General features: G+C 36.7%; 1 protein-coding gene across 1 annotated transcript in view; it reads right to left on the bottom strand.

Annotated features, from left to right (window-relative positions):
* The window catches only part of LOC143223908 (regulator of G-protein signaling 9-binding protein-like), a 136,704-nt gene extending 126,229 nt beyond the window's left edge, over positions 1-10,475 (bottom strand). Inside the window, exon 1 of the mRNA XM_076452383.1 lies at positions 10,298-10,475. The gene's annotated coding sequence lies outside the window, so the exon portion shown is untranslated. The remainder of the gene's footprint in view (positions 1-10,297) is intronic.
* Between the last annotated feature and the right edge of the window lie 2,090 nt (positions 10,476-12,565).

The following is a 12,565-nucleotide window of genomic DNA, read 5'->3' as shown; positions in this document are numbered from 1 at the left end:
ATTTAGCAGTGTAAGACTAGAGGGAAGGCAGAGTCATCACCACCAACCGCCAACTCTTGAGATGCACTTTTACCAACGAATAGTGGGATTGACTGTGACATTACAATGCTCCCACAGCTGAAGGAGCGAGCTTGTTTGGTGGGACGTGAATATGAACTCGCGACCCTCAGACTGCGAGTCAAGTCATGCGACTTTGTATCAGATGCGGTTGTCATGTGGATCTGACAAAACGTCGAAAAAGAAATGGATTTCAAAGTCGTAATAATGGGAAAATGAATAAAGCATTGGATTTTAAGATTCCACTGGTTATATCAAAAAAATCCTGATAGTTAGTTTCACGGTGATCAGAAAAAAGTTACTTTACAATGTAGATATCGAATGGTATCCATATAAATACTGACTGTTGTATGTCAATGTAACTACTTCGCAGGGTGTGGCTGGATCTTTATGAAAATTCATATGGAGGTTCATTGGGTCCATACAAATTTTCAATTTTCTATATTTAGTGTTTTGCGGCTTTTATGGGTTTTTTTTACCACTACTTCGGCCCCCCAGTGGCTCAGCGGTATGTCTGTGGACTTATAACGCTAAAAACCGGGTTTCGATACCCGTGGTGGGCAGAGCACAGATAGCACATTGTGTAGCTTTGTGCTTAATTCAAAACAGCAACAATAACCATTATTTCGCCGCCTGTTGATGGGTCTCCATCAAATTTGGCGTGAAGATTTCTTGGGTACATGGGGATATAGATGCAAATTTGCGGTTTCACATTGTGTTTTACTCATTTCATATAAAAGGAAGCAGCTTTTCATGACCTAAGATAACCTTTTATTAAACATTGATTCACACAACCTCCGTCCAGGAGAGGGGTACTCCAACCAGTTAATAATATTGCTATCACATAGGTCTGATGCATTTCCAAAGTAAACGTATTCGTGAGAATTATATGAAAACGAATCAATAAAAGTCTAGCCATTGTATATAAATTATGAAAACTACACTGGCTTGCGACAGCTTAGCGTCTCTCAGAAAGAGTTGTTACTTTTACCATGGTAGCTGACTCAGTACAAATTAAGGAAAACATTATAATGGAACTTATTCAAATGAATGACCAACAAACACAAACGACAGGCATTTTTTATCAGTGCCAGGACAGCTACTGAAAATAATAAAATATAATAACACGAAACTCCAACTAACGATAATTTTGACTTTTCCCTAATTTCATAGAGAACTATAACTGTTCAGTTATACCGTGCTAGCTGTCCCTAATTTAGCAGAGTACGACAAGAGGGAGGGCAGCTAGTCATCACCACCCACCGCCAACTCTTGGGCTACTCTTTTACCAACGAATGGTGGGTTTGACCGTCACTTTATAACGCCCCCACGGCTGAAAAGGCGGGCATGCTTGATGCGACGGGGAACCCGCGGCCCTCAGATTACGAGTCGCACGCCTTAACCCACCTGGCCATGCCGGGCCTGTAAAAATATACTTTTGTGGGCTAATCCAGGAATAATGGCTCACCATATAGCCTGAAAATATAAAGGCATTATAGAAAGAGAATTCCAATTTAAAAAAAAAATTCTAGTTTCTCGTCACAGTATATTCTGTTATTCCTTCTATATTAGGGATGTGTTTGTTTTGAATTTCGCGTAAAGCTTCACGAGGGCTATCGGTTGGATTTGTAGGTTATTTATATTAATTTCGTTTTGGTTTTTATTTCCCAAACACATTCGCATATTTTGGGAGTTTAGTAGAGTATTTAAAGTTATAAACAAATTAAACTGAAATGACTTTTGAAATGATTTTGTATATTAACGGCCAAGGTAATATAACTTGGATAAGAATTTTATTTTTATCACAAGCCTGTCTCTGATGCACGTGGTAAAAGCATGAAGATTCCATTAGCTAACTGACACAAAGCTTTGACCATAGTTAGTTTGTTTTATATTACCGCGACTGGAAGGACAGAACCTTTTACCGTGTAACGTTTTCCGTGCCATATCTCAGTTTTACTCAGCTCGAAAGCCGACACGATTTCTAGAACAAAAGACTTTGGTTAGGGGGTTAAAAAAAACAAAACAAAAAAAAAAACTCACTAAACTAACTTTAAGGCACGAATTCTACAAGAAGAAAAGGTAGAAACATATGATATGTTTGGTAGGTATAAATACTGTAATACACGTAGAAATAATTAATACTGTAATAATTAATTACATAAATACTGTAATATACAAAGAAATAAACTCTATTTTTCACATTCAGCTGTAGCAACAATACAAATTAGAAAGCTTGTTACTACTAAAGAACTCGCTATCGGAAAATTCACTTTTAGAATTACCTTATACGAACGTTTCCCAATGAGACATCTCTTATAATAATAATAATAATTGTATATTAATGACAATTTCAAGTTATTTTTATTTGCCAATCGGCCAAGTAATTATTACTTCATTTACAAGTAACTTACTTCCAGTGTTTTATAATGATCATTAAAAGCCTGACTTGGTAAGATCTGAACAACAACAAAAACTTTATGAGATACGTGAATGGTAAAATGGAGTTTCCGGAAAGAATTGCCCTATAGAGCCTCTACAGTGTCTATTATTATAAAACTAGCGTATGTTGTATTCATAAACAAAGCAAGCATTCTGTGAATTATTTCTGCCAAAAAAGTGAATCTTTAAAGTAAGGGGAAGCCAAATTTTAAGGACTAAAAGACATTAAGAATTTTTTATCCTTTCATCGTAACACTTGTTTCGGTTTAAGGTCTCTCTGATCACATCAGTCGAGCAAAACGTGATATTATTGGCAATACCGGCTGTTTACTGTTTGACTTGCGTATCTGCGCGACATCTAGTGAGAAAATGTGCGGATGTATATTTAGAAAAGTTTATATTTGATTTTGCTATAAGTTGGTACAAAGTTTGAGTGTCTCCAAGGGACTAGTTAATTGACTTTTAATAGAAGTAAATCAAAGACACACTCAAACGCAATCATTTTTGTCATAATGATAGTAACATGGGCTTTCGGAGAACGGACAAAACTCGAGAAGAAACTGGATTTTAAAGAGAATCTCGCTTAGATGAACGTTTTCGAAGATGGCGATTGGTTTGTTTTGAATTTCGCCTAAAACTACATGAGGGATATCTGCACTAGCCGTCCCTAATTTAGCAGCGTAAGACTAGAGGGAAGGCAGCTAGTCATCACCACCCACCGCCAACTCTTGGGCTACTCTTTTACCAGCGAATAGTGAGATTGACTGTCACATTATAACGCCCTCACGGCTGAAAGGGCGAACATGTTTGATGTGACGGGGATTCGAACCCGTGACCCTCAGATTACGAGCCGCATGCCTTAACCACCTGGCCATGCTGGGTGAGAATGACAAAGCGCTCTGTGAATACCTTAGGTTGGTTACTACAAAAATAAAAAATAAAATATTGTGGGTAGGGTTTGAACCCCAGAATTGCTTTTTTAGTTATTAGTGTTGCCTAAAGAGCAATACGTATAATGGTGAAACCACATTAAAGCTTTTATGTTTTGAAGGAAAAACTACTACATCAGCATTACTTATTTCATATTATTTCACAAACTCACGAAAATTACTTATATAGGACGCTACCAGCGCCCCTGTAGGAGTAAATTAGAATTACTTATCAAGTGAAACGCTAAGAAACCTTTAGCGTTAGAAAAAACAACAACTACAGTGGTATTACTTATATCACAGTACTTCACAGATTGACAAAACTTATTTATGTAGGATGCTACCAGTGCCCCCTGTAGGAATTAGTGAGAACTATCAAATAGTGATATGTGATAAGTTTCTACAGATGACGAGATGATATAATCAACGAGATTGTATTATTTAAAACAACTATCCCCTGAAGCTGAACAAACATTAAGATCAAAGGTTAGATTACACTCTAAAGAATAAAGTAATTTATTTTTACAAGCTACTACAACTGTTTATTTTACAGCTTTCCAAAGTCATCAGTATCATCCTTCACCGAATAAGATAATTGAATTTCTGGATTAAAATTTCATATATTTTATATACATCAAGATAAGTTGGTATTACTTTTTTTAAGTAAAATTAAAGTTTTATGAAACTTTAAGACTGGATTAAACTACTTTAGGAAAAGGGTTTTCTCATATCATTTTATATTCTTACAACATACGTAAATTGAAATTAAATTTTCAGTGTACTTTTGTTTATCTAATGACAACATTTTTTTTCGTTTTACATCTCAGCCCGAAAGCAGATTCTCTACGATTCAATTTTATGTAGAGGGCGACTTTCGAATATTAAATATTTGCTAAATCGGTAAAACTTGAAGCAAGTTATTTATTATACATGTCACAGAATAACGTGTTTATTTTGTAAGAATATAGCATTTCCACCAACTTTGTTTTGAAAGTAATGTTTAAACAATTGATTGATGTTTTCACTTTCGTTGTATTCAACAAACAGGCAAATCTGGATTTTTCTTATGATCGTTTTGGCCCGGCATGGACACGTGGTTAGGGGCGCTCGACTCGCAATCTGAGGGCCGCAGGTTCGACTCCTCGTCGCACCAAACATGCTCGCTCTTTCAGCCGCGGGGGCGTTATAATGTGACGGTCAATCACACTATTCGTTGGTAAAAGAAAAGCCCAAGAGTTGGCAGTGGGTGGTGATGACTAGTTGCCTTCCTTCTTTTAGGCCCAGCATTGCCAGGTGGTTAAACACTCGACTCGTAATCTGAGGGTCGCGGGTTCGAATCCCCGACGCACCAAAATGCTAGCTATTTCAGCCGTTTTTCAAGGCACATAACTGAAATAATGCATGAATACCATCTTCATATTTAAAAGGAAGCAAGAAGAATCAGTATTGGTCTGGCATGACCACCTTGATTCGCAAACTGAAGGTCGCAGGTTCGAATCCTCGACACCAAACACGCTCGTGCTCTCAGCCATATAATGTGTTAATCAATCCCACTACTTCTTTCATAAAAAAAAAGTCCAAGTGTCGGCGGTGAGCGATACTAACTAGCTGCCTTCCCTGTTAAGGTGGAGACGGCTGGCGCAGATAGCCTTCTTGAAGATTTGTGAAAAAAATTCCAAATAAGCCGAGCCTGCTTTGTATAGATATATATTTCATTAAACACTGTTCGAATTGTTTGTTTTTTGAATTTCGTGCAAAGCTACACGAGGGCTATCTGCGCTATCCGTCCCTAATTTAGCAATGTCAGACTAGAGGGAAGGCAGCTAGTCATCACCACCCACCTCCAACTCTTGGGCTACTCTTTTACCAACGAATAGTGGGATTGACCGCCACATTATAACGGATCCACGGCTGAAAGGGCGAGCATGTTTGGTGTGACCGGGATTCGAACCCGCGACACTCAGATTGCGAGTTGAGCCTCACCTTTGGGCATCAGTGTATGTTCTTATGGACTTTTATTTACAAATCTGTTTTGTAATGAAATTTTTGGAATAAACATGCGTGTTTTATTTCAATTAAACTTCGAGATACATAATTTTAATATAATTTTTAGATGCAGATCTATATTTTAAAAATTTCAGTTATACTTCTCTTTATAAATTTCTAGGTCGTGCCGGGCCTAAATATGTTCGAAAACGGTAAAATAGGGCCCGGCATGATCAGGTGGGTTAAGACGTTCGACTCGTAATCTGAGAATCGCGGGTTCGAATCCCGGTCGCACCAAACATGCTCACCCTTTCAGCCTTGGCTGCGTTATAAAGTGACAGTCAATCCCACTATTCGTTGGTAAAAGAGTAGCCCAAGAGTTGGCGGTGGGTGGTGATAACTAGCTGCCTTCCATCTAGTCTTACACTGCTAAATTAGGGACGGCTAGCGCAGATAGCCCTCGTGTAGCTTTGAGCGAAATTCAAAAAGAAACAAACAAACGGTAAAATAGTTTCGGTTACTTATTTTTAGCTCCGGAAATATTGAAGCCGACGCAAAGATTTTTATTTATTTCAAATTAATCAGAATTCCGTTTGCTTGTCCTTCTCTTCTGATATTTTAATATATGATGGTTTGTTTGCTTTTTAAATAATAAAACTCCACTATTATAAATTCTAAAGACGTTAAGAAGCGAGCATTATTTTTCAACAGAAGTTTCCTGTGCACGTCTTATCAAATTAATACGTAAGAGTTTATTGCTACTTAAGTGCTGTTTGATATATTCACCAGTTCCATTTCAACTGCCACTCCTAAGATTTTTTTTATTCTCTCCTTATATCAAAACTTAATGGACAAATGTTGTATTAAAGCTACGCCTGACAACTTGGACTATATTGACTGAGTGCGAAGAGTAAAAAGCTAAAATTATAGAAACGTCCATAGAAATGTACATAATAATTTTAAAGGTTTTTATCCCAAAAGAAGAAATATTTGATTCTAATTTCTTCCAATAAACTTTATTAATCGTTAAAGTGTAACTTCCACTTTTTTTTCTGCAAACATATTTCAGAATCTACTTTATATATTAAAATTTTATTTAAAAAAAACTGAATTATTTCCAGCCCCTTATACGACTTTTATCCACTACAGAAACCCATGTCGACCACTCAAACTCTATTCCTCTGTGTGTTGGTAAACGATCAGCCCAAGAGTTGGCGATGGGTGGTGGTGACTAGCTGCCTTCCCTCTAGTCTTACGCTGCTAAATTAGGGACGGCTAGCGCATATAGTCCTCGTGTAGCTTTGCGCGAAATTTAAAAACAAACTGTTCCTCTGTGTTCCCTGCTGGTATAGCGGTAAGTCTACGGATTTACAACCCTAAATTCGATTCCTCTCGGTGGACTCAGTAGATAGCCCCGTGTGGCTTTCCTATAAGAAAACACACACACTTTCTCTGCCACTAGATCAATAGCAACTTTAATTAATTACAAGTTCAGTAAATGTTCTCACAAATAGAGTGTTGTTTTCAATATATACTCGTAGCTCAGTCTTCTTTAGGAAGACTTCAGTGTGAAGTGTCTTGAAACCATGGTAACAATATCGATTTTTCTGGGAAGAAAACTTTGTTTTTAAAAGAAAAAAACGTATTTTTCTCGAATACATTTCGCAAGCTGTTTAAATCAACTGGTAACATTAGCTGAACAGTTATTATAAATTATGCAGTTTTTATATCTCAAACGGCCCCAATTTGTAGTAAAAAATAATTTTGTAATTTCTGCTCTACAAGCACATTGTCTTCAGAATAAACTGAATTATTTATAAGGAATCCGCAAGGAGTACGATTGCATAAATAGAAAAGGAATAATTTAACTGAACGCTACGTTAATTAAGAAGTCAATACGCCACCTAGTGGTAGAATTCATAAATATTATATGAGATGAAACAAAGCAATGTATCAAGTTTCACACATATTATTACATTCGCGTCTTTTGAACGTGCTGCTCACTTCTCGCTGAAATAAAAAAGTATTATAATAAAAGATAAAAAATAGATTTAGTTACAATACCGTAAGGAATTTTGAAAACTAATGCTCAGTTGTTTCTTGTTAATCACAAAGCGCCACAGGGGATTGTTTGTGTTTTTGACAACCACGGGTATAGAAACACGGATTTTTAGTGTTATAAGCCTTCAGAAATTACCACTGAGCCACTGGGAAGATTAAGTGTCAACAATCTATACAAATATGATAGTACTGTCAGTTATATGTCTATATAACTACTTATCCATATAAATATAATACTACTGTCAGTTGTATGTCCATATAACTACTTATTTGCATAAATATGATAGTAATGTCTGTTGTATGTCCATATAACTGCTTATCTATATAAAAACATTCGTACTGTAAGTTGTATGTCCATGTAACTACTTATATATATAAATATAATAGTACTGTCAGTTGTATGTTCATATAACTACTTATCTGTTCAAGTTTAACAATTTAATCGTACTATCTGTTGTATGTTTCTATAACCACTTATCTATATAAAACTAATAATTTAATCGTACTGTCTGTTGTATATCCAGAAACTATTTATCTATATAAATATAATAGTGCTGTGAGTTGTACGTTCATGTAACTAGTTAGCTATATGAATATAATTGTACTGTCTGTTGTATATCTGCGTAACTACTTATCTATATGATTATAAATGTACTGACTGTTGTACATCCATGTAACTACTCTGCAGGGTATTGATAGGTCTATATAATTGCTGTGTAGGTTCATTAGGTTCGTGTGGTGGTACAAACAATTTTTCAGGTTTGCGTTTTTTACCACTACTTCGCCCCCTGTTGATGGATCTTTACTACATTCGGCATGAAGGTTTGTGGGGTCCATGTGGAGATACAGGTCGGCTGGCGGTTTCACATCTCATGTTTAGCCCTTCTTGTGATCGTTCTTGTGGTTTGTTTTTTATCACAATTACTCATAAGGGAAGCAACTTTTCATGTCCAAAGATAATCTTTCATTAATCACGAATTTACATAATCTCTGTGCACACATATTTTACACATGTACAAAAATAAATCACAGTTTAAATATAACTATACAAGATGGCCTTACTGTGACCCTCCAGTGGCACAGAGATATGTCTGGGAACTTAACTGCAAACACACTTTTATTGGAATTAAAAAATAACAAACACTTTCCTCCGATCTGCGCCGGTCTATTGGTTAGCGTTCTCATAGTGTGAATCCGGATATTTATGGTTCGCAACCCCTTGTTGCAAAACCTGCGTTCTAAAATGAATTGGTCGACGCATGTTACATGGAAACATATGCTCCAGTTGCGTGGGTTGAACTAAACCTTCGCGTTTCGTTAATTCTATGAAAACAAAAGATTGGTTTGCTGTTTTTATTTTAAAATAAATATCTCTGTTGGTTAGTTTTATACTTTAAAATTTATCCTCAATAAAAACAAACAAACAAGAACTCAGACTGTTCTATAATCTCCAAATTACTTTCACTCGTGGATGTTAAATTTACGGCTACTTGATGTTTACTAATACTGTTGGTGTTCTGTAGCGTTTTTAAACGCTTTGAGATTGCATTTGAGTTTTATGGTACTGTCAACGGGTAAGCCTTAATTTCTGAAATCTGTTTGTTTGTTGAATTTCGCGCAAAACTACTCAAGGACTATCCGCGCTAGCCGTCCCTAATTTAGCAGTGTGAGACTAGAAAGAAGGCAGCTAGTCATCACCACCCACCGCCAACTCTTGGGCTTCTTTTTTACCAACGAATAGTGGAAGTGACCATAACATTATAACGCCCCCACGGCTGAAATGGCGAGCATGTTTGATGTGACGGGGATTCGAACCGCGATCTTCAGATTACGAGTCAACAACAATCCTACAAAATATTTGTAACTATTTGAAATTCTTCATCTTGTATTCCTATAGTCATATTTTGTAAAACATTTGGGGGGGCTGAGTGATAAGCGTACGGAGCTGTAGATCCAATGTTAGCGTCACGCTAGCTAAAGCAAAAAATAAAAAATGCGCTCCGCCCTCTCTAAATTTGTTGTAAGTGTGTTATAAGAGAGTGTAGGTCAAATCCGACTATTAGTTCTTTGGTCGAAAATATCCCAAGAACTTGCTGTGAGCCCTCTTGACTGGCTGTCTTTGTTAGAGACTATCAGTTCAAAATTAGCGACATCTTGTGGTTGAATAGCTTTGCGCTGATAGAGTAAAACAAAGTAATAATAATAATAAATATATCCCGTGAATAGATAGGGAGTCAGCCGGACTGTGAAATGAATTTGGGTTCCTTACGATGTTAAAGTAATAATTAAATATTTGGTTATACATAGTGTGATATATATATATATATATATATATAATGTGTGTATTTTAATGAAATTGAATAATTATATCCAAATGAAGCCAAATAAGTAAACAAAATCATGAAGAATAATATTTTTAAGCCACAAACAAAAAACGTTAAAATAAAACAAAATACGCTCCATGTTTTTTTAAAAAAATCATAGGGGGGTTATAAAATGTATCCTAGGTTTTGGAGGTGACTGAAGAAGTAGGACCCACATTGCGATGGGGATACACCATCTATCAGGCTTAACCTTCAATTCGCTAGTCTCACATAAAAAGATTAGAAATTTAAAAATTAGGAGAGCGAGATTTGGGTGCTTAAGCCCACAACGTCCCATATCTATATCACCCTTTACTCTCTGCAACAGTCGTGGGAAGGTGTCTGCTCTCCCACGTTAGAATAAGAATGAGAAAAATATAAACATAAAGAGATGAAAAATGAATAAATAAAATAAAAAATAAGGTACTGACATCTGATGGTAAGTAAGATAAACCTTACCTCTTGAAGTTAGTATTCCTGCCCCCAATATGAAAGAGGCACTAATTAACACGACACCAGTAAAGTGATAGTTTACTGTGACTGTACTGCTTTTATATGCGGCTCAAGGTGTACATCCGCATAAAGTAGTGCCAAGTTCTTAAATGACCTTATTTTAAACTAAAAATAATTATTAGTAATTTTAGCAATATATATATTTATATAATCACAGTAAATTATTCAAATTCAAGAACAAAAGTTTCGTTTGAATTTTGCGCAAAGCTACACGAGGACTATCTTTATACTACCCGTCCCTAAACTAGTAGTGCCAAACAGGAGGGAAGGCAACACCACCCACTACCAATTCTTGCGTTAGTCTTTACCAACAAATAGTGGGATTAATTGTAACATTATAACTCTACCACGGCTGAAAGGAAAAGCAGGTCTGATGAGATAGGTTCGAACCCGTGACCTTCAAATTGTGAGTCAAGCTTCTTCACCACCAAACCAGTTTAGGGCCCCAAGAACGGATTGTTTTGTTACAAGAAATATTTAATGTTTCTTGTTATTTCCGAAGTCATCTCGTGCATCTTAAATCGTTAAAATAATTTTTTTTTGATCTAATTAAATCTCAGTTGTAGAGCGAGAGAAATCCGAAGTATTTTTCTCCTTTGTAAAAATAACTTGCCCTCCTCCGCGTCTCTTAACTCTGATGCAAAAGAGTTTATGTGCACTCGTACTAGGCATCTGCTAATACGTGTAATCGATTGCACATTGTTCGACCATATCCGGTTCCTGTTTTGAAAGAGGTTTCCTTTCAGCGAAGCTAAACGTGCCTTTACGCCTGAGGTAAACAAATTTTCTCAAATCTACAAGGCTTTATGTTATTTATATATATATATTCGCCTACACAGGGGTTTTTAGAGAAGGAAATATAAGCTATGGATTCCTGTAGACACATCTACTAAATCATGGAAGCATCAACCTCGAATACGAGTACCATTGGTCGTTGAAATGTGTCACTCTTAAAAATGCTACACAAAATAGACATTTCAAGATCTTCGAATTTAAGATAGTTACTTAAATACTGGGGAAATATATTTCAGTTCTATTTTTATATATGACTGTTTGTTTGTTTTTTTTAATTTCGCGCAAAGCTACTCGAGCGCTATCTGCGCTAGCCGTCCCTAATTTAGCAGCTAGTCATCACCACCCACCGCCAACTCTTGGGCCACTCTTTTACCAACGAATAGTGGGATTGACCGTAACATTATAACACCTCCACGGCTGAAAGGACGAGCATGTTTGGGACGACCGGGATTCGAAACCGCGACCCTCGGATTACGAGTCGAACGTCTTAACCCATCTGGCCATGCCGGGCCTATATATGATAGCATTTTACTACTTGAGACCTGTGTAACATCAGTTATTACACGTCTATTGTTATACGTAGCTCAGCTGTAAGTCATAGGGCTTAAAACGCAAGAAATTGGGTCTCGGAACCCGCGAAGATGCAGTACTTATAGTTCATTGGCATTGTCTTAATCATATCAAAACTACACGACTTTGAATGTATTAGCTGATAACCCTTTAAAATCAACATGTTTGACAAGTTAATTACATATGTTGTTTCTAACAATCTTTATACACTTAACATTTGTTTATGTAGCTGATTTGCTATAAAATATGTTAAGCCTTTTACTAAGAGCTCGCTTTTACGATAAACACGGCCATCTGCATTTGATGCTCTAATTAATGGAAGGATTTATAGTGAAATGTATTAACGTTCAGAAAGCGGCTTAAGTTGCTACCGATAATTACTCGACGGGTTTTGTTGCAAAGTTACCGAAGAATAGGCGTAACAAGTCGTGTCTTATAAACCAGTTTCTGATGACACCAAAATATGGTCAGTTGAATTTAGTGGTTGTATGGGCGGGATTGTGTGAGAACTAAATAATATTGTTACTATACAAGCAATAGCTGTAACCTGGATCAAACAGGTTTGTTTGTTTGTTTGTCTTAAATTTCGCGCAAAGCTACTCGAGAGCTATCTGCGCTAGCCGTCCCTAATTTAGCAGTTTAAGACTAGAGGGAAGGGAACTAGTCATCACCACCCACCGCCAACTCTTGGACTACTCTTTCACCAACTAATAGTGGGATTGACCATCACATTATAACGCTCCCACGGCTGAAAGGGCGAGCATGTTTAGTGTGACCGGGACTCGAACCTGCAACCCTCGGATTACGAGTCGAACGCCTTAACATACTTGGCTATGCCGGCCCAAAATT

The sequence above is a fragment of the Tachypleus tridentatus genome, chromosome 8, assembly GCF_004210375.1.
Source record: "Tachypleus tridentatus isolate NWPU-2018 chromosome 8, ASM421037v1, whole genome shotgun sequence".
Lineage (NCBI taxonomy): Eukaryota > Metazoa > Arthropoda > Merostomata > Xiphosura > Limulidae > Tachypleus > Tachypleus tridentatus.
This window is presented reverse-complemented; position numbering and strand designations above follow the sequence as displayed.